Below are 19,663 nucleotides of genomic sequence, written 5' to 3'. Positions count from 1 at the left end.
GAAGGGACCTTGGAGGTCTTCTAGTCCAGCCCCCTGCTCAGGCAGGAAACCCTACCCCACTTCAGACAAATGGTTATCCAACCTCTTCTTAAAAGCTTCCAGTGTTGGAGCATTCACAACTTCTGGAGGCAAGTTGTTCCACTAGTTAATTATTCTCACTGTCGGGAAATTTCTCCTTAGTTCTAAGTTGCTTCTCACCTTGAGTAGTTTCCATCTGTTGTTTCTTGTCCTGCCCTCAGGTACTTTGGAGAATAGCTTGACTCCCTCTTCTTTGTGGCAGCCTCTGAGATATCGGAATTCTGCTATCATGTCTCCCCTAGTCCTTCTCTTCATTAAACTAGACATACCCAGTTCCTGCAACCGTTCTTCATATGTTTTAGCCAGCTTGGTGTCATCTGCAAATTTGATGAGTTCCCCATCTGTTCCCTTGTCCAAGTCATTGATGAAGATGTTGAAGAGTACTGGGCCTAAAACAGAGCCTTGGGGTACCCCATTGCATACTTCCCTCCGTGTAGATGCAGTTCCATTGAGGACTACACATTGAGTGCGGTTGGTCAGCCAGTTATGAATCCATCTGGTGGTGATGCTGTCTAATCCACATTTTTCTACTTTATCTAGTAGTAGGATATTGTTCTGCCCCAGCTACGGACCCCAAAGAACGCAGCACACACAAAGTCCATACAAACCTTAGTTTACTAATTAAGGACTACTAATGAGCTTTCTTAGTAGTTGTTCAACACAAGTACAGTTTAAATCAGTCTTTTCTGAACAAGGGCTGTTAATTTAACTTCGTTAACAGCCAACAAGAATCCAAAGAATAATAACTTAATTCTGAGGCACAGTATTTCAGATAACCGTAATCTTACTGTGGTTGGCAGAATGCCCAGAAGCAATTTGCAGGAAAACTGACAAGAGATAAACAAGAGCCGAATCAAACGTTTCTGGAATCAAGACGCGAAGGAATATGAATGAAGTTGTTTCCTGCAAATTGCATCAGTTGTCGTCCTTCCTTAAATAGGCTAGGGGAGTGGCCAATTAGCCCCAAGCCTTACTCTCGAGGAGACCTCCTCCTGAGGAGCCACTCCTGCCTTTTAACAGCTGTGCGTGCTCGTGCATCGAGAAGAGGCTCCTCCTCTTCTTCCTCTTCACTTAGTACAGAATCTCCTGCTTGAGCAGGGGGCTGGACTAGAAGGCCTCCAAGATCCCTTCCAGCTCTCTTTTATTCTAAATTCTAAAGATCACGTGATGTGTTAGTACCACTTTGTAACTCCTTAGGATACTGCATCCAGTTTTGGTCGCCATGATATTACAAAGATGTTGAGATTCTAGAAAGAGTGCTGAGAAGAGCAACAAAGATGATTAGAGGGCTGGAGGATAAAACATACAACGACAGTTAGAAAAATTTGTTAGTGGAATGCCTTGCCTCCAGATATAAATAAAATAAAACAGCCTTTGGTAAATATCTCTTTCCTTTCCATATCTTTTCAGCATTTCTCCAGGTCGGCAGAAATATTCTCTTTTACTCTCAATTTGAGGGGAAAGTTTTCTTTTAACTATACTGTATATAGCTGGGATCTCCAACCTTGGCAACTTTAAGACTTGTGGACTTCAACTCCCAGAGTTCCTCAGCCAGCGAAGCTCTGGAAGTCGAAGTCCACAAGTCTTAAAGTTGCCAAGGTTGGAGACCCCTGCTATATAGGTTACTTTACCCTGCCAAGCTTCATTTTAAATAATTTTAAATACTTCATTTTAAATAATTTGCTGTTGTTGGGGAAAAGTTGTCATCCTTCCTTTGCAGAAATGCCATTCATTACTCTAATTCCCTAGGGAGTTGGGCGGCCTAGAAATGCGACTAATAAAATAAATAAAATAAATAATTGCCTTAATCCTGTTAATTGCAATGAAGAAGTAGAACTGTCAGTAAGGGCTGGGTTATTTTTAATTTTTTTCTTTCCGCTTTGGCACCTGACAAAATTCTTGTCTCTTTCACCATGTTTAAATGCTTTCGGATTTCATCATCTTGTACTGCTGGCTATCCTACAAGTGTTGGTAGCATCAGAAGAATGCAGTATATACACAAGATATTCCCATAAAGTAAAGGAGATGGCTGTAAACGAACACTGGGGATTTAGCTAAGGCCAGCAGCTTGGATATAAAATTAATTTACCTCTGCTTCAGTTTGCTTCTAACTTTGCCATAACTTTAGACCTAAAGAAATTCAATCAAAGGAATCTCCTCCTTCTCTTCCCCTCCTCCTCATCTTCTTCCTGTTTCTCCTCCTCTTCTTCTTGTACTTCTTCTTCCTCCTCCTCCTCTTCCTCCTCCTCTTCTTCTTTCTCTTCCTCTTCTTCCTCTTCCTCCTCCTCCTCCTTTTCTTCTTCTTCTTCCTCTTCCTCTTCCTCCTCCTTTTCTTCTTCTTCATCTTCATCTTCCTCTTCTTCTTCTTCCTCCTCCTCCTCCTCCTCTTCTTCTTCTTCTTCTTCCTCTTCCTTTTCCTCTTCCTCTTCTTCCTCTTCTTCCTCCTCCTCTTCCTCTTCTTCTTCTTCCTCTTCTTCTTTCTCTTCCTCCTCCTGCTCCTCCCATTTTTCTTCTTCTTCCTCCTCTTCTTCTTCCTCTTCCTCTTCCTCCTCCTGCTCTTCCTCTTCTTCTTCTTCCTCTTCCTCCTCCTCCTCCTCCCATTCTTTTTCTTCTTCCTCCTCTTCCTCTTCCTCTTCCTCCTCTTCCTCCTCTTCTTCTTCTTCCTCTTCCTCCTCCTCCTCCCATTCTTTTTCTTCTTCCTCCTCCTCCTCCCTTCTTCTTCTTCTTTGTCCTCTTCCTCCTCCTCCTCCAAATTACACAGTTGGAAAGGACCTTGGCAGCCTCCTAGTCCAACCCTTGTTCAGGTGGGAAACTCTATACCATTTCAGACAAATTGTTGTCCAGTCTCTTCTTAAAAGCCTCTTGTGATAGAGCGCTCATCCAGGTTGATTCTTCTCACTTCAGTTCTAGGTTGGTGCTCTCTGATTAATTTCCATCCATTGATTCTCGTCCTGCCTTCAGGTGCTTTGAAGAATAGGTTGACCCCATCTTTTTTGGGGTAGCCCCTCAAATATTGGAAGACTGCTACCATGTCTCCCCTAGTCCTTCTTTTCATTAAACTAGAATACCCAATTCCTGCAACCGTTTTTCATATTTAGCCTCCAGTCCCCGAATCCTCTTTGTTGCTCTTCTCTGCACTCTTTCTAGAGTCTCAACATCATTTTTTTCTTTTACAAGGTGGTGACCAAAACTGGATGCCGTATTCCAAGTGTGGCCTTCTCCTTCTCCTTTGAAATAAATAAAAATAAAAATGATCTTTTTAGTACCTGAGCATGGAGCAAATTTGTTGCATCTCTTCGGAGAAAAAGTAAGAAAAATTCCAATTTAGAATTCCATCACGAAACGACACCATTCTAATTTCTCCTGGCTACGGTTTGTTAATATTCTACCAAATCCCACGACTCAAACCATAGGATGGTATTCAAATCTATGAACATGAGGCACTCATGCTCAGCAGAGTATAACAATAATTATAATAGAGATTAAATAAAAATAATTAGAAAAAGTTCATCTAGTTTTGATATATTAATTATTCTGACCCTGTTCTATTCAGAGTCTAATTATCTGGTTCAGTGAAAATGCCGAGATTTCTACAACTCATAAAAATTACATTGAAGTAATTATGTCAGCAAACTAAACAGTGTTCATTTACCAAACGTTTTTATGCACGCATTTGAATATTCTTTTTTTTAACTGTTTTTTGGCTCTTTGTTCCTATTCATCAGAAATAATACCTGTGAAGAAATTTGAAAGTCAGGAGCACTTTCAACATAATATGCAATTCTTTCTCGTTTTTTTCCCTTCTTTTGTGATCCGCGGTAAATCCTGCCTAACCTTTGTTTAAAAGACACGAATTAAAGTTCACTCTTGAATTCGCTCAAAGAAGTCCGACGTTAAAGCTCAAACTCTGAATACCAAAAAAAGAAAGAAAGAAAGAAAGAAAAAAGATAAGTTTTTCACGTCAGTAATTTGGCAAAGCATTTCTCTGAACCCTGGGCTGCAATTCAGGTTGAAAAAATCTCACTATTAGGGTTCCAAGTAACAGACCCAACGCAATCAAATCTCTGAGGCTTAGGTTGTTCCTCAAAGTACAGATTTATTAGGCGTGTCATATTGGCACATCTTGTGAAAACCCGACTCTGAAGTCCCGCAGTTTTCCCCACCCAAATCAAAAGTCAAAGTTCTTCCCCCAACTTCCCCCAGTCCACATGTCCATCACATTTATTTATTTTTTTATTTTATTTTTTTATTTGATTTATATGCTGCCCTTCTCCGGAGACTCAGGGCGGCTTACAATGTGCTCAGCAATAGCCTTCATCCTTTTGTATATTTATACAAAGTCAGCTTATTGCCCCCACAAACTGGGTCCTCATTTCACCTACCTTAGAAAGGATGGAAGGCTGAGTCAACCTTGAGCCTTGGCGAGATTCGAACCTGCAGTAATTGCAGGCAGCTGGTCTTAATAACCAGCTTAATAATAGGGTGCCTTAGACCACTGTACTACCAAGGCTCTTCACATTTATTTATTTATTTATTTATTTATTTATTTATTTATTTGGTTCGATTTATATGCCGCCCTTTTCCGGAGACTCAGGGCGGCAATAGCCTTCATACTTTTGTATATACCTGCTTAGTAGGGCTTTCGGCCCCCCCTAAGCGGTGTTCTTTTTTATACAAAGTCAGCTTATTGCCCCCACAATCCGGGTCCTCATTTTACCTACCTCGAAAGGATGGAAGGCTGAGTCAACCTTGAGCCTGGTGAGAATTGAACTTGCAGTAATTCCAGGCAGCTGGTATTACTTAACAGTGCTTTAGTCTGCTGCGCCACCAAGGCTCCAATCCTGTCACAGCCCCAAACCCAGTTAGCTCCAGTCCATGCCTCCCCAGCACTGCTTTGTGGGAGTGTACTTCGTAGTTTAACTGGGAAAACAACCATTATTCTAGATTGATGTTAAGCAATTCCCAATGTTCTTGTCCCAAAGGTGCTTTTTTTAAAGAGGCAACTGGACTTTCTGTTTTTTTTCTTTGAAGATGTTTCGCTTCTCATCCAAAAAGAAAGGAAGGAAGGAAGGAAGGAAGGAAGGAAGGAAGGAAGGAAGGGGAACAAAGGAAGGAAGAGAGGGAGTGAGGGAGGAAGGAAGAAAAGAGAAAGAAAGAAAGAAAAGAAGGAAAGAAGGAAAGAGAGAAAGAAAGAGAGGGAGGGAGGAAAGAGAAAAAAGAAAGAAAGAAAACGAGGGAGGGAGGGAGGAAAGAGAGAGATAGAAAAAGAAAGAAAGAAAGAAAGAAAGAAAGAAAGAAAGAAAGAAAGAGGAACAAAGGAAGGGAGGGAGGGAGGAAGGAGGAAAAGAGAAAGAAAGAAAGAAAAGGAAGGAAGGAAAGAGAGAGAAAGAAAGAGAGGGAGGGAAGGAGGAAAGAGAGAGAGAAAGAAAGAGAGGGAGGGAGGGAGGAAAGAGAAAGAAAGAAAGAAAGAAAGAAAGAAAGAAAGAAAGGGAGGGAGGGAGGGAGGAAAGAGAGAGAAAGAAAAAGAAAGAAAGAAAGAAAGAGAAAGAAAGAAAGAAAGAAAGAAAGAAAGAAAGAAAGAAAGAGGAACAAAGGAAGGGAGGGAGAGAGGGAGGAAGGAAGAAAAGAGAAAGAAAGAAAGAAAGAAAGGAAGGAAGGAAGGAAGGAAGTAGAAAGAAAGAAAGAAAGAAGGAAGGAAAGAAAGAGAGAGAGAAAGAAAGAAAGAGAGGGAGGGAAGGAGGAAAGAAAGAAAGAAAGAAAGAAAGAAAGAAAGAAAGAAAGAAAGAAAGAAAGAAAGAAAGAGAGGGAGGAAAGGAGGAAAGAGAGAGAAAGAAAGAGGGAGGGAGGAAAGATAAAGAAAGAAAGTGAGGGAGGGAGGAGAGAGAGAGAGAGAAAGAAAGAAAGAAAGAAAGAAAGAAAGAAAGAAAGAAAGAAAGAAAGAAAGAAAGAAAGAAAGAAAGAAAGGGTTTCTTTGGATTCCTGTACTAAGCAGGAGAAAGCCAGTTTGGTGTAGTGATTAAAGGCCACTAAATACTAAACCACAGCAGAAAAATACAAAAAGTGTAAAATGTTATACCAATCAAGTTTGTGCCCCAGGAGATTTATAACTTCCTCAGGTCAAAAGTTATTTGTGAACAGCCAGGAGCTGCCTTCTCTGCTCTTAAAGACATTCCAACATTTGAACATTGCTTCAAGCTCTTTTCTCTTCTCATCTCATTCAGTTTACAAATCCTGTATGTATGGGTTTTTTTTTTCCTGTTTTATTTTTTAAAAAAGATTTGTTTATGTAAAGATCTTTTTTTTTTCTGTTATCATTACGATTGTGATTATTTCACAAAGTTACCCACCTTAGTGAAAAAAAAAATACTGAAGAGTTTGGGAATGTTTTGTTCTTGTTTCTTTGTTTTTGTTCTGTTTTGGTGTGGAAGAAATGAGGTGAAGAAATGAGGGTGAAAGGGATTTATGTATGTATTTTTGGAGACACACACAGAGAGAGACGGGGGGAGGTAGAGAGATACGTAAAGAGAGACAGGAGGGAAAGAGAGAGAGATGGAGAGAGAGGAGGGAAAGAGAGGGAGGAGGGAAAGAGAGAAAGGGGGAAAGAGAGAGATGGAGAGAGAGGAGGGAAAGAGAGGGAGGAGGGAAAGAGAGAAAGGGGGAAAGAGAGAGGGGGAGAGAGAGAAGGAGAAACTTTTTACAAATATTCTTCTAGAGCTTTGCTTAATGGGCTGGAGCTAAAACATATGAAGAACAGTTTCAGGAATTGGGTATGTCTAGACTAATGAAAAGAAGGACTAGGAGTGACATGATAGCAGTCTTCTAATATTATTTTTAAAAAAGTTTTTTTTTTAATTTTATACACAAACAAACATTTAATACATCACTAATTCCTTCCATGCGACAACTCGGTGTTTTCTCCATGACTTCATCTTTTGGTTGTTTCTTCTGTCTTCATTATCACCCAAGCTATTACAACACATCTCCAAAAGTACAATATTCTAATTATACCATTTTTTTTCATAACTATTGATTTACTTACTGTATCTATATCTCTTTCTTAACCAATGATAAAATTGATCCCATTTCTTAAAATATTCTGAATCCTCCTTTTCAGCCGTCTTCTAATATTTGAAGGGCTGCCACAAAGAAGAGGGGCATCAACCTATTCTCCAAAGCACCTGAGGGCAGGACAAGAAGCAATGGGGGGAAACTAATCAAGGAGAGAAGCAACCTAGAACTAAGGAGAAATTTCCTGACAGTGAGAACAATTAATCAGTGGAACAACTTGCCTCCAGAAGTTGTGGATGCTCCATCACTGGAAGTTTTCAATTGCACAGCCATTTGTCCAGAATGGTATAGAGCCATGATAGCAAACCTATGGCACGTGTGCCACAGGTGGCACGTGGAGCCATATCTGTGGGCACGCAAGCATTGCCCTAGCTCAGCTCCAGCGCACATGCACATGCAGGCCAGCTGATTTTCGGGCCTTCCAGGCCCACCAGAAGTCAGCCTCCAGAGGGCCTCTGGGGGGGGTTGGAGAAGGCTGTTTTTGCCCTCCCCAGGCTCCTAGAAAGGCTCTGGAGCCTGGGGAAGCAAAAAACGGGCCTTCCGGTCCCACTGTGCCACTGTGTGCCAATAGCAGGGAGAGCGCAGGGAGTCGCAGGCACATACACAGTGGGGCAGGGTGCACTGAATTATGGGTGTGGGCACATGCATGCACGGCACCCCTGCGCTCCCCCCGCTTTTGGCACGCGATGGCAAAAAGGTTAGCCATCGCTGGTATAGAGTCTCCTAGCTGAGCAGGGGGTTGGACTAAAAGACCTCCAATGCCCTTTCCAACTCGGTTGTTCTGTATTCCAGAATTTTGAGGATTTACTACATTTTGTATTTAGCCTTTTGCTTCTGTGAACCACCTAGAGTCACCGTGAGTGAGTTGGACAGCCGTATACATTTTCTTAATAAGTAAATAAATTAAGGAAGCTTTCAGGGCTCCACAGGAAGGCGAGTAGCCCCTTCCAGTATCGCTCCCCATCAGCCATTCTTTTAGCTATACTGCCTGCAATTTTAGGAGGTAGTAAAAACCATTAATACTGATAACTACTTACAACTTAATCCTCCATAAAGGTGTCCGGCCTCCAACCATCAATACTCAAGGCCATGTTCCATCTTTTGCAGTTCTACTGCTCGGTGAAGATAGGGTGGCATAAACAGAGAAATATAATTTGCCTATAAGCCACCCAGTGAGTGCTTTGAAGAGACAAGTTATGAACAGCAAGTTTCTCTCAGTGATAATGGCCTAGAACTGTGATGGCGAACCTATGCTATGCGTGCCAGAGGCCACTCTGTGGGCATGCGTACCATCGCCCCAGCTCAGCCAGCTGATCGTCAGGTTTCGAAGGCGTACATGCATGCCAGCCAGCTGGTTGTCGGGTTTTTGAGGCATGCATGCACGCTGGCAAGCTGGTCGTCGGGTTTCCCAGGTGTGCATGCGCACCGGTCAGCTGGTCATCAGGTTTCTTACACATGCATGCATGCCAGCCAGCTGGTCGTCAGGTTTTCAAGGCGTGCATGCTCACCAGCCAGCTGGTTGTCAGGTTTCCAAGGCGTGCATGCATGCTGGCCAGCTGGTCGTCGGGTTTCTGAGGTGTGCATGCATGACGGCCAGCTGGTCATTGGGTTTCCGAGGTGTGATTGCACGCCATCCAGCTGGTCGTCAGGTTTTCAAGGCGTGCATGCTCACCAGCCAGCTGGTTGTCAGGTTTTCAAGGTGTGCATGCTCACCAGCCAGCTGGTTGTCAGGTTTCCAAGGCGTGCATGCTCACCAGCCAGCTGGTTGTCAGGTTTCCAAGGCGTGCATGCTCACCAGCCAGCTGGTTGTCAGGTTTCCAAGGCGTGCATGCTCACCAGCCAGCTGGTTGTCGGGTTTTCAAGGCATGCATGCTCACCAGCCAGCTGGTTGTCAGGTTTTCAAGGCATGCATGCACGCTGGCCAACTAGTCGTCGGGTTTCCGAGGTGTGATTGCACGCCGGCCAGCCGGTTGTCAGGTTTTTGAGGCATGCATGCACGCTGGCAAGCTGGTTGTCAGGTTTTCAAGGCGTGCATGCTCACCAGCCAGCTGGTTGTCAGGTTTCCAAGGCGTGCATGCTCACCAGCCAGGTGGTTGTTGGGTTTTTGAGGCATGCATGCACGCTGGCAAGCTGGTTGTCAGGTTTTCAAGGTGTGCATGCTCACCAGCCAGCTGGTTGTCAGGTTTTCAAGGCATGCATGCTCACCAGCCAGCTGGTTGTCAGGTTTTCAAGGCATGCATGCATGCTGGCCAACTAGTCGTCGGGTTTTCAAGGCGTGCATGCTCACCAGCCAGCTGGTTGTCAGGTTTTCAAGGCGTGCATGCTCACCAGCCAGCTGGTTGTCAGGTTTTCAAGGCGTGCATGCTCACCAGCCAGCTGGTTGTCAGGTTTTCAAGGCGTGCATGCTCACCAGCCAGCTGGTTGTCAGGTTTTCAAGGCGTGCATGCTCACCAGCCAGCTGGTTGTCAGGTTTCCAAGGCATGCATGCACGCTGGCCAACTAGTCGTCGGGTTTCCGAGGTGTGATTGCACGCCGGCCAGCCGGTTGTCAGGTTTCTGAGGCATGCATGCACAGTGGCCAGCTGGTTGTCGGGTTTTTGAGGCATGCATGTGCACCGTCAGGTTTCCAAGGCATGCATGTGCATGCTGGCCAGCTGATTGTCGGATTTTTAAGGCGCGCATGCACACCAGCTAGCTGGTCATCAGGTTTCCAGTGCTCTGGCACATGTGCGTGCGCACCTTCCGGTTTGGGCACTCTGTGCCTAAAAGGCTTAGGAAATGCTGGTGCCTTAGGCAATTCTCCATCCATTGCATCATCATCATCATCATCATCATCATCATCATCATCATCATCACCTACAATAATAATGTGGTGGTTTAATGAGGCAGTGGTCCACATCGTTCAACCTAAGGGTTGAGCTAGATGACATGAACAAAGCCAATTAGTCCCAAAAGAAAATCAGCTCACCTATCTTCAAAGCTTTGCAAATCAAAGACAATCTTCCCTGTTAATAGGGAATTCAAGAATTTTTGGAATCCATTGAACGCTAGTCCTCAATTTACAAGAGTTCATTTAGTGACCATTCAAAGTTATAGCAGCACTGTGATGTCTCCCTTGGACAATTCCTCTGACTCTTCCTCGGAGGCCACCTTGAGAGAGGATGAGCTCATTTCTGGCACTTCAGGAACTGGGTTAATTGATGACTCTGAACTGCTGGCCAAAAGAAATTTACAAGAGGCTTCGGCTGGGGACAGTTTGCAGATCAGTGAAGAGGAGGAAGAGCATCTGCCTTCCGGGTTTGGATCCGAAAGCACGCAGGGCAGAGAAAAGACAAGAGCAAAGGAGATCTTCCAGATTACTCAGGAGAAGGCCCTTCCCATCTTGATGGGTTGCACCGGAAAGTATTAATCACGGCAGGCAGAGGGAAGCATTGCTGGGAACAACGTGTTTTGTTTACGTCTGTGTGTTTGTTTGTGCTTCCTGTTTGACTGTGTGCCTCCGAACTTCTCTTGCCAAATAAACTCTCATAGATGTACTTTCAGTTTCGCCTGATGGCTTTAAGTTTGTGTGGTGGACTTACTTTCTACTGTTTGATGGACTATTGGCCATTGCCTTGAGGACTAATCTTGGCCTGCTTGTGGCTAGCTTTATTTGGGATGGTTCTGAGGCAGGGTGAAGAGAACTGCTGGGGAACATTAACAAACTCTCCAAAACATACTTCATGTGTGTGGGAGTGAATGGGCAGCACGGACAGTGTTGAGACTTATGACTGTTTTTTTTTTTTTACACTTGCAACCAGGTGTGAAATTCAAAATTTTTCCCTACCAGTTCTGTGGGCGTGGCTTGGTGGGCGTGGCAGGGGAAGGATACTGCAAAATCTCCATTCCCGCCCCACTCCTGGGGGAAGGATATTGCAAAATCCCCATTCCCTCCCCACTCTGGGGCCAGCCAGAGGTGGCATCTGTCGGTTCGCCGAACGACTCAAAATTTCCGCTACCGGTTCTCCCGAACCTGTCAGAACCTGCTGGATTTCACCCCTGGTTGCAACCATTGTCGCGTGATCAAAATTCAGACTCTTGGCAACCGACTCATATTTATGACGGTCTCAGCGGGCCCCAAGGTTATGTGATCCCCTTTTGGTGAGCTTCAGAGACAAGCAAAGTCAACAGGGAAGCCAGATTCGTTTTACAACCACGTTCCTAATTTAACAACGGCAAATGATTCCCTTAACAAAGCCTGCACGAAAGGTTGCAAAAATGGGGCAACATCCACTTAATGGACGTCTCGCTTAGCAACAGAAATTTGGGGCTCCATTACAGTTGTAAATCGAGGACTCCCTGTATAGTTTTTTCATCCTTTTTTATTATTTTTTTTTTTAAATCCCCAGTCCCGGTTAAATGAGCCTCCTCTTCCTTTTCTTCTAGAGCCAAAAGGTCTGAAATCAGGAACGACCTATGCCAGTTCTCGGCATTTTGAGATGTCCGTTGAGATTATTTCTCCTGCTTGTTTCCTTAGGAAAGTTTTATTTTTTTAAAAATAACCCTAACTTTCCAAAAGGGGTTGATCCGATGGGTGGGCTGTAGCTATCAGTTACTCCCTACGTACAAACTCCGGCAAAAATCTCACTTGCTGTTCATTCCCGGATGGGCCAGAGGTTAACCTGTTAAGTTGAGAACTGATCCCCAAACAGACATTAATGTCTTAATGCATTTAGCAAGTTATAGATCTTTGAAGCTCTGGATTTCAATGAGCCTTTTTGTTTCTTCTAAGTGGCCAAGGTCACCGATGGCTGAGGGCACCTGGAATTCCTAAGTAAACATAGCTCAACTTACCCCCGAGTCCCTAAAAGTTATTATTTCAAAGCAATACATCGTTCTTTCTCTCTCTCTCTTCTTTTTTTTAAGGTTCATGTGTCTTGAATTTTCAGAAGGAACCAATAAGGGAGAAAGACGTGACCTCAGAAATGGCTCCCAATTCCTGTCTTAAGTGAGTTGGTATCGGAGCTTAACCGGGTGGCCGTGTTATCTCAAGAAATCCTTGTTGGTGTTGCCTTCCTTCACCTCATGCTTTGGGTTAGTGGCCAAATTCTGAGCCTTGCACTTTGACTCACCCAGTTGTGGGTTTCACTTATCTTCACTACTGGTTTGGAACTGGGAGCAGAGTGGGTTCTAAATTTTTTTACTACCGGTTCTGTGGGCTTATTTTGTGGGCGTGGCTTGGTGGTGGGGGTAATGTGACTGGGTGGGCGTGGCCAACTTTCTTTTTTCTTTTTACTTTTAAAAGCATTTTTTCTACAACCTTAAGAGGTTGCAGAAAAAAATGCTTTCAGAAGCCTCTGACGATCAGGCAACTCAGCTGGGATCGCCAGAGGCTTTTAAAGGCTTTTTTTTTTTTCTACCTCTTCGGCAATCATCACAGGTTTGTTTTTTTTTTTTACTTTTAAAAGCATTTTTTCAGCCAAAGTGGTTGTAGAAAAAATGCTTTTAAAAGTAAAAAAAAAAAAAAGCCTCTGATGAGGTGGGCGGGGTAAGCGAGCGGCGACCGGGCCGGGAACTGGTTCGGGGACATGGCCAGCCAATGTTATTACCAGTTCTCCGAACTACTACAAATTTTTATTACCGGTTCTTGCGAACCGGTGCGAACCGGGAGCAACCTACCTCTGCACTGGACTCACCGCCCCAAACACAGAGAACCCTCCATTTTGCGGGATGGGAGGCTAAAGGGAGGCTGATTGGGCGTGCCAATCTTGGGGTTGCAGGGGGGAGGGGTTAGAATTAGTCAGATGAGATCTGAGAGTCTACTGGAAGGCCCTGAAGATGCAGTTGTGCCAGTGGGCTTGGGGAATCCAGAGTGTGATGGAGCCCATCGAATGGCTTATTAAAATCCTGTGCCGTCGCTGGGGTGAGGTGAGTGGGGAGGCGGGTATTGTTTATTTTATTTTTTTTTCTATTTTGTGTTTTTACTGTTTGTAAGCTGCCTGGAGTCGCTGTGAGCAAATAGGTGGCTCCATAAATTTAATCAATCAATCAATAAAGGAGAGAAAGGAAAGGGAAGGGAAGAGAAGGGAAGGGGAGAGGAGGGGAGGGGAGGGAAGGGGGGAGGGAGGAAGAGAGGGAGGGAGGAAGAGAGGAAGGAAGGAAGGAAGGAAGGAAGGAAGGAAGGAAGGAAGGAAGGAAGGAAGGAAGGAGATAGAAGAAAGATGATAGAGAGACTGACAGATAAGGGAGGGAGGGAGGGAGGGAAGGAAGGAAGGAAAGAAAGAAAGAAAGAAAGAAAGAAAGAAAGAAAGAAAGAAAGAAAGAAAGATGATAGAGAGACAGACAGATAACGGAAAGGGAGGGGAGAGGGATGGAGGAAGGAAGGAAGGAAGGAAAGAAAGAAAGAAAGAAAGAAAGAAAGAAAGAAAGAAAGAAAGAAAGAAAGAAAGAAAGATAGATGATAGAGAGACAGACAGATAAAGGAAGAAGGGAGGGGGAGGGAGGGAAGAAGGAAGGAACAAAGGAAGAAAAGAAAGAAAGACAATAGAGAGACAGACAGATAAGGGAGGGGGGAAGGAAGGAAGGGAGAGAGAGAGAGAGAAAGAAAGAAAGAAAGAAAGAAAGAAAGAAAGAAAGAAAGAAAGAAAGAAAGAAAGAAAGAAAGAAAGAAAGAAAGACAGACATAGGGGGAAACCTCAATAAATTAGTTATTGGAAGGCAAAATTACACAACTGTGTCTCACTTACTTTGATCAGCTCATGCGGAGGAATTCACTGGATAAAGCAATTATGTTGGGAAGTGTTGATGGTAAAAGGAAACCAGGCCATCAAAGAATACGGTGGTTGGTTATCATCAAAACTGACACCTGCCAGAGCATAGAACAACTCAAAGAAATGGTACAAGATCGGAAGATGTTGAAAGACCTGGCCCACAGAATTATTAAGTCGGACTCAACTGAATGGATGTCATCATCATCATCATCATCATCATCATCATCAAGCTGGTATCCTTCTATTGACCAGTCCTCCATGTACAGTAGATTCTTATGGTGAACCTACAGATTCCACAACCAGAGTGACTCTTGTGTTCACAGAAGGTTTTGTAATGAATATGATTTAGAACATAGAATAATAAAGTTGGAAGGGAGCCTGAAGGTCTGCTATTCTAACCCCATGCTCAAGCTGGAGACCCTATACCAGGGGTGGGTTCTACTTACCTTTACTACCGGTTCACAGCGGGGCCGCACGCAGGCACTCACTTTGCTCACACATGCTCTTCTGCGCATGCGCAGAAGCATTTTGGTGACGTCGGGGTCGGTGGGCGGAGCCTCCCGCAGGTTTTACTTCCGGTTCTATAGAACCGGTGCGAACCAGGGGCAACCCACCACTGCCCTATACCATTCTGGACAAATGGTTATCCGATCTCGTCTCGCAAACCTCCAGTGATGGAGCACCACACAACTTCTGGAGACAAGTTGTTCCATTGGTTGATTGCTCTAACCAGTGGTGGATTGCCCCCGGTTTGGACCAGGGGCAAGAACTGGTAGTAAAACTGGCAGGAGGCCCCTCCCACAGTGGTCGGTTGCTCCCGGTTCGGCCCGGTTCGGCCGAGCCAGTAGCGGTGACACTATTACATCACCGAACCGGTTCTCTGTCTTCAGGAGCTGGGCCCTCCTGCCTGCCCCCGCTTTATTCTGACCCTATATTTCTTCTTTTTTCGCTCAGCTGAGAGGTGCGGCAGAGCGCACGACCGAAGAGGCAATCGCGTGCGAAGCGCGCGCACAAAGAGAACCAGTAGTAAAGCTGGTTAGAACCCACCCCTGCCTTCCCACCATCCCGGATGTTGTCATTGGCGATCTGTGCATGCGCGAGCGAAGCGAGCACGCATGTGTGATCCCATTGCAAACCGGTAGTAAAGGTAAGTAGAACCCACCCCTGGCTCTAACCATTAGGAATTTTCTCCTTAGTTCTAGGTTGTTTCTCTCCATGGTTACTTTCCATCCATTGTTTCTTATCTTTCCTTTTGGTGCTTTGCAAAATAGTTTGACACCCTCATCTTTGTAGGAGCCCCTCAAATATTGGAAGACTGCTATCATGTCACCTTCAGTCCTTCTTTTCATTAAACTAGACATACTCAATTCCTGCAACTGTTCTTAGTATGTTTTAGCCTCCAGCCCCACTAATCATTCTTGTTGCTCTTCTCTGCACTCTTTCCGGAGTCTCAACGTCTTTTTTTTTACACTGTAGCAACCAGAATGGGATGCAATATTCCAACTGTGGTCTTCTTACTAAGACTTTGTAAAATGGTACCAGAACTGTACAAAACTTTAAAAAACTTGAAAACTGTTCCAGCCAAGGAGTTCTCCAATAATGCAACTTTCAGCCTATATGGGGAAAACTACTAGAACCATTGGGACAAATGAGCAAGGAAGGGACAAGATCAGAGGTGGTATTCAGCCGGTTCGCACCAATTCAGGTGAGCTAGTAGCAGCGATCGAGGGTGGCCCGTGCTATGCCGTGCTATTTAGGCACTGTTGTGGCCCGTCAGCGGCCTGTGCAGTTAGAACCTGATTCTGACAGTGAGGAGGCTGGTGTGGTGCTGCACCAGCAGCTTGTGCAACTGGCGCTTGAGTCATACAATGAGGAGGCTGGAGAAGATGTGGTGCCAGAGACGGGGATTCAGCCAAGGCCTTCATAAGTGAAGAGAAAGAAGAGGAGGAACCTCTTCTCGATGCACGAGCGCGCAGAGCTGTTAAAAGGCACGAGTGGCTCCTCAGGAGGACGTCTCCTCGAGAGTAAGGCTTGGGGATAATTGGTCACTCCCCTAGCCTATTTAAGGAAGGACGATGACTGATGCAATTTGCAGGAAACAACTTTATTCATATTCCTTCACGTCTTGATTCCAGAAACGTTTGATTGGGCTCTTGTTTATCTCTTGTCAGTTTTCCTGCAAATTGCTTCTGGGCATTCTGCCAACCACAGTAAGTTTACGGTTATCTGAAAGACTGTACCTCAGATTGAGTTATTATTCTTTGGATTCTTGTCGGCTGTTAATGAAGTTAAATTAACAGCCCTTGTTCAGAAAAGACTGATTTAAATTGTACTTGTGTTTGAACAACTACTAAGAAAGCTCATTAGTAGTCCTTCATTAGTAAACTAAGATTTGTACAGAGTTTGTGTGTGCTGCGTTCTTTGGGGTCCGTAGCTGGGGCAGAACAGTCACGTTTTCAATGCTGGGCAGATGCATGGAAGGCACGCAAGCAAGAAAAGCACATGTGTGGAAGGCCGGGTGCGTGCACGGACAGTGTGCACGCGCGGGGCGAACCGGTGGTAAAGGTAAGTGAAACCCACCCCTGGACAAGATCCAGAGAAAGGAATGTTTCTAAGGAAGTTCTGAGAGAGCCAAGGATACCGTTGCTGCAAACAATCTTAGCACCTCAGGCAGGACATTCTCTGGCAGATCTTGGATACAATTCCTGAAACAAGCAAGAGAGCAAGAAAACTGCAGCTCTCCACTTCTGCCTGCGAGTGTGTGGGAGATGCCGAAGGAAACCGTTTAAAAAAAACCCAAAACAAAATCATCTTTAATAATTGAATAATAATAATAAATAATGAGATGAGAATGAAGGCACCAAAACTGTCAGCCTGGCACCTTTGGAAGACTGCAAGATTCCTGGAAAATGCCAAAGATAAACACAACCCGCATTTGATTGCCAAGATTCATTTCTTTCTTTCTTTCTTTTTTTTTTATTTTCTTTTCTTTCTTTCTGTATTGTAGCTCCGGGCTTAATTATAGCTGGCAAAAGATGGAGGGCGTGTTGAACCCCTTTCTGGCTGCCTCCTCTGGCGTTTGATGCTGAAGCCAGGGAAACTCCATAAGGTATGGCAAGATTTCTACCTTTGGGGCACTGGAGTTCAGAGAGGAATGGAGGAGGGCTGACTACCCCGGACAGTTGTGAATCTTCTCTACAATTATATTTCTTTGTGGTTTTTCCAATGAATCTTCTCTTCCCTCTTCAACGAAAGCTATTTTACCTCAGGATCTGTCAAACTCACCTCACCATCGCTGAGGTTGGATGGAATCCCCATAGGTTCAATTGTGCCCCACGAGGGTTAATTTCCAAGCAAATGGGATTAAATTGCTTTGACGGTTTCTTCATTCCTGACGTCACTCTGCCATCCTGCCCCGAGACGTCTATGCATCATGCTGGCACCTTCGAAAACACAGTTTCTTGGCTGACTTTCCTACGCTTTCCCCAAATTTTACGCTAATTTGGGGGAGGAAGAGGTGTGTTGATTGCAAAGGAAGGGCGGCCAACAATGAATGAACCAAAAGAAGTGACTTATATTTGGGAGCCCGTCCTCAGCGGAGTTTCAAGCGGGTACATGTTTAAGTGATCCTTCAGCCCATTCCATAGAAAGAGGGCACAGATAATAATTGGGCTTTCTCAGACGTTGGGTTAAGGTGGCAAATTCACAAAGAATATTCAGCAAGCACATGGTGTCTTCCAGTTGCCCATTCAGAATAACAAAATAACAGAATTGGAAAGGATCTTAGAGGTCTTCTAGTCCGGTGGTCCTCAACCTTTGGGGCAACAGGGACCGGTTCCATGGGGAGAAGGTTTTCCGTGGACCGGAGGGGGCATGGTTTCACGTATTGCCTGCACCTGCGGATGGGGTTCGCTTGTTTCTGTGGCCCAGTTTCTGGCATGCCGCGAACCGGTGTCGGTCCATGGACCAGGGGTTGGGGACCCTTCTTCTAGTCCAACCCTTGCTCAAGCAGGAAAACCCTCTACCTGTTGTGGTCCACCAGGAGCCTGCGGAGCTGCAGTGGAGTCGGATAGTGAGGAGGCTGAGGAAGAACATGGGCCAGTCCTGGAGTCTGGGGAAGGCTTGGATGAGGGCTCTGCGTCAGAGGCAGAGATGGGGCCAGGGCAGGGGTGAAATCTAATTTTTTTTTACTACCGGTTCTGTGGGCGTGGCTTGGTGTGGCGTGGCTTGGCTTGGTGGTCTTGTGACTGAGTGGGCGTGGCCAGTTTGACGTCATTCACGTTACTCTGCTGTGCATGGGGCGCTTGGAGAGCGAGCGAGCAAGACAGCTTTCCAACCTCTGTTTGTGTGTGTGTGTGTGTGTGTGTGGGAGGGAGGGAGGGAGGGAGGGAGCAATCTGAAGCCGAGGCACCCAAACTTCTGGCAGCAGGCAGCTTCTGAGCAGCCAGCTCCACCTGACCTACTCCCTGAGTCTCACCGTTCTCCTGCCGCCCCCCCCCACTCAAGCAGCGGCTTCCCTGCTCAGCCCCAACAAGCTATGCATCCATGGTGCCCGCACCAGCATCCCGAGAGAAGCAGAGAAGATCATCGCTTGCAAGCAGACAAGCAGAGGTAGCAAGCGTACGCCGTGCTGTGGGAAAAATGAGAGGTCCTGTTTTCCCGCAGAGCCTGCCACTGCTTTGAGCTGGGGGGGAGAGGGCAGGAGAACAGCAAGACTCAGAGAGTAGGTCAGGTGGAGCTGGCTGCTCAGAAGCTGCCCGCCGCTGCCAGAAGTTTGGGTGCCTCGGCTTCAGATCGCTCCCTCCCTCCCTCCCTCCAACACACACACACACACACACACACACACATACATACACACACACACACACAGAGGTTGGGGAGCTCTCTTGCTCGCTCACTGTCCAAGCACCCCATGAGAAAAGGGCATGGATGGCTGGGCGCGTTTGGCTGCAGAAGGAGGCGCAGCACAATGGGGTTGTTTTGTTCACCGAGGTGGTACTTCGGGAGGGCAGGCGTTCGTCTGCAGCTGACAACTATAATGAATATATCCACCTGCCCTCCCGAAGCACCACCGCAGCGAACAAAACAACCCCATTGCTATGGATGCATAGCTTGTCGGGGCTGAGCAGGGAAGCCACTGCTTGAGTGGGGGGGGGGCAGTAAGCTGCTAGCTCCTTCCCTGCAGCCCTGCCATGCTTACCTGCCTTCCACGTGGACTTCTGCTTGCCTACCTTTGCAAGCTGGCCACCGGGCCACCAGGAAGGCAGCATGGAAGGCAGGCAAATATGGCAGGACTGTGGGCCGTGGATCAGTTCGGGGGCGTGGCCAGCCAGCCATTGCTCCTGGTTTGGCGAACTAACCTCAATCTCCGCTACCTACTCACCCGAGCTGGTCCGAACCAGGAGCATTTCACCCCTGGGCGAGGGCCATCTGGGAGTGATGCGTGGACTCCGGAGCCCCCAGAGTAGGACAGCAGAGAGGCATAGGAGCCTGTTCCTAGTGTACGCATATGCAGAGCTGCCAGAAGGCAAGAGCAGCTAAAGCAAAAGGGACAACTCGGGAGTAAAGCCAGGAGATGATTGGCCCCTCCCATAAGTCTTAAAAGAGAAACAAAGGCACTTGGGGCCTTTTGCAGGAAAGCAATGTTGCTAACTCTGTTTCCAGTCGGTGTCTCTTGTTTGTTTTTGAACTTCATGTGGCTTTGCCAAATAAGGCCTTTGGCAGGGTGTCAAAGAAGATAAAGGTTGGTGATTATCCCGAAGGACTTCT

The sequence above is a fragment of the Pantherophis guttatus genome, chromosome 7 (genome assembly GCF_059756535.1).
Source record: "Pantherophis guttatus breed Tessera chromosome 7, ASM5975653v1, whole genome shotgun sequence".
Classification (NCBI taxonomy): Eukaryota; Metazoa; Chordata; class Lepidosauria; order Squamata; family Colubridae; genus Pantherophis; species Pantherophis guttatus.
This window is presented reverse-complemented; position numbering follows the sequence as displayed.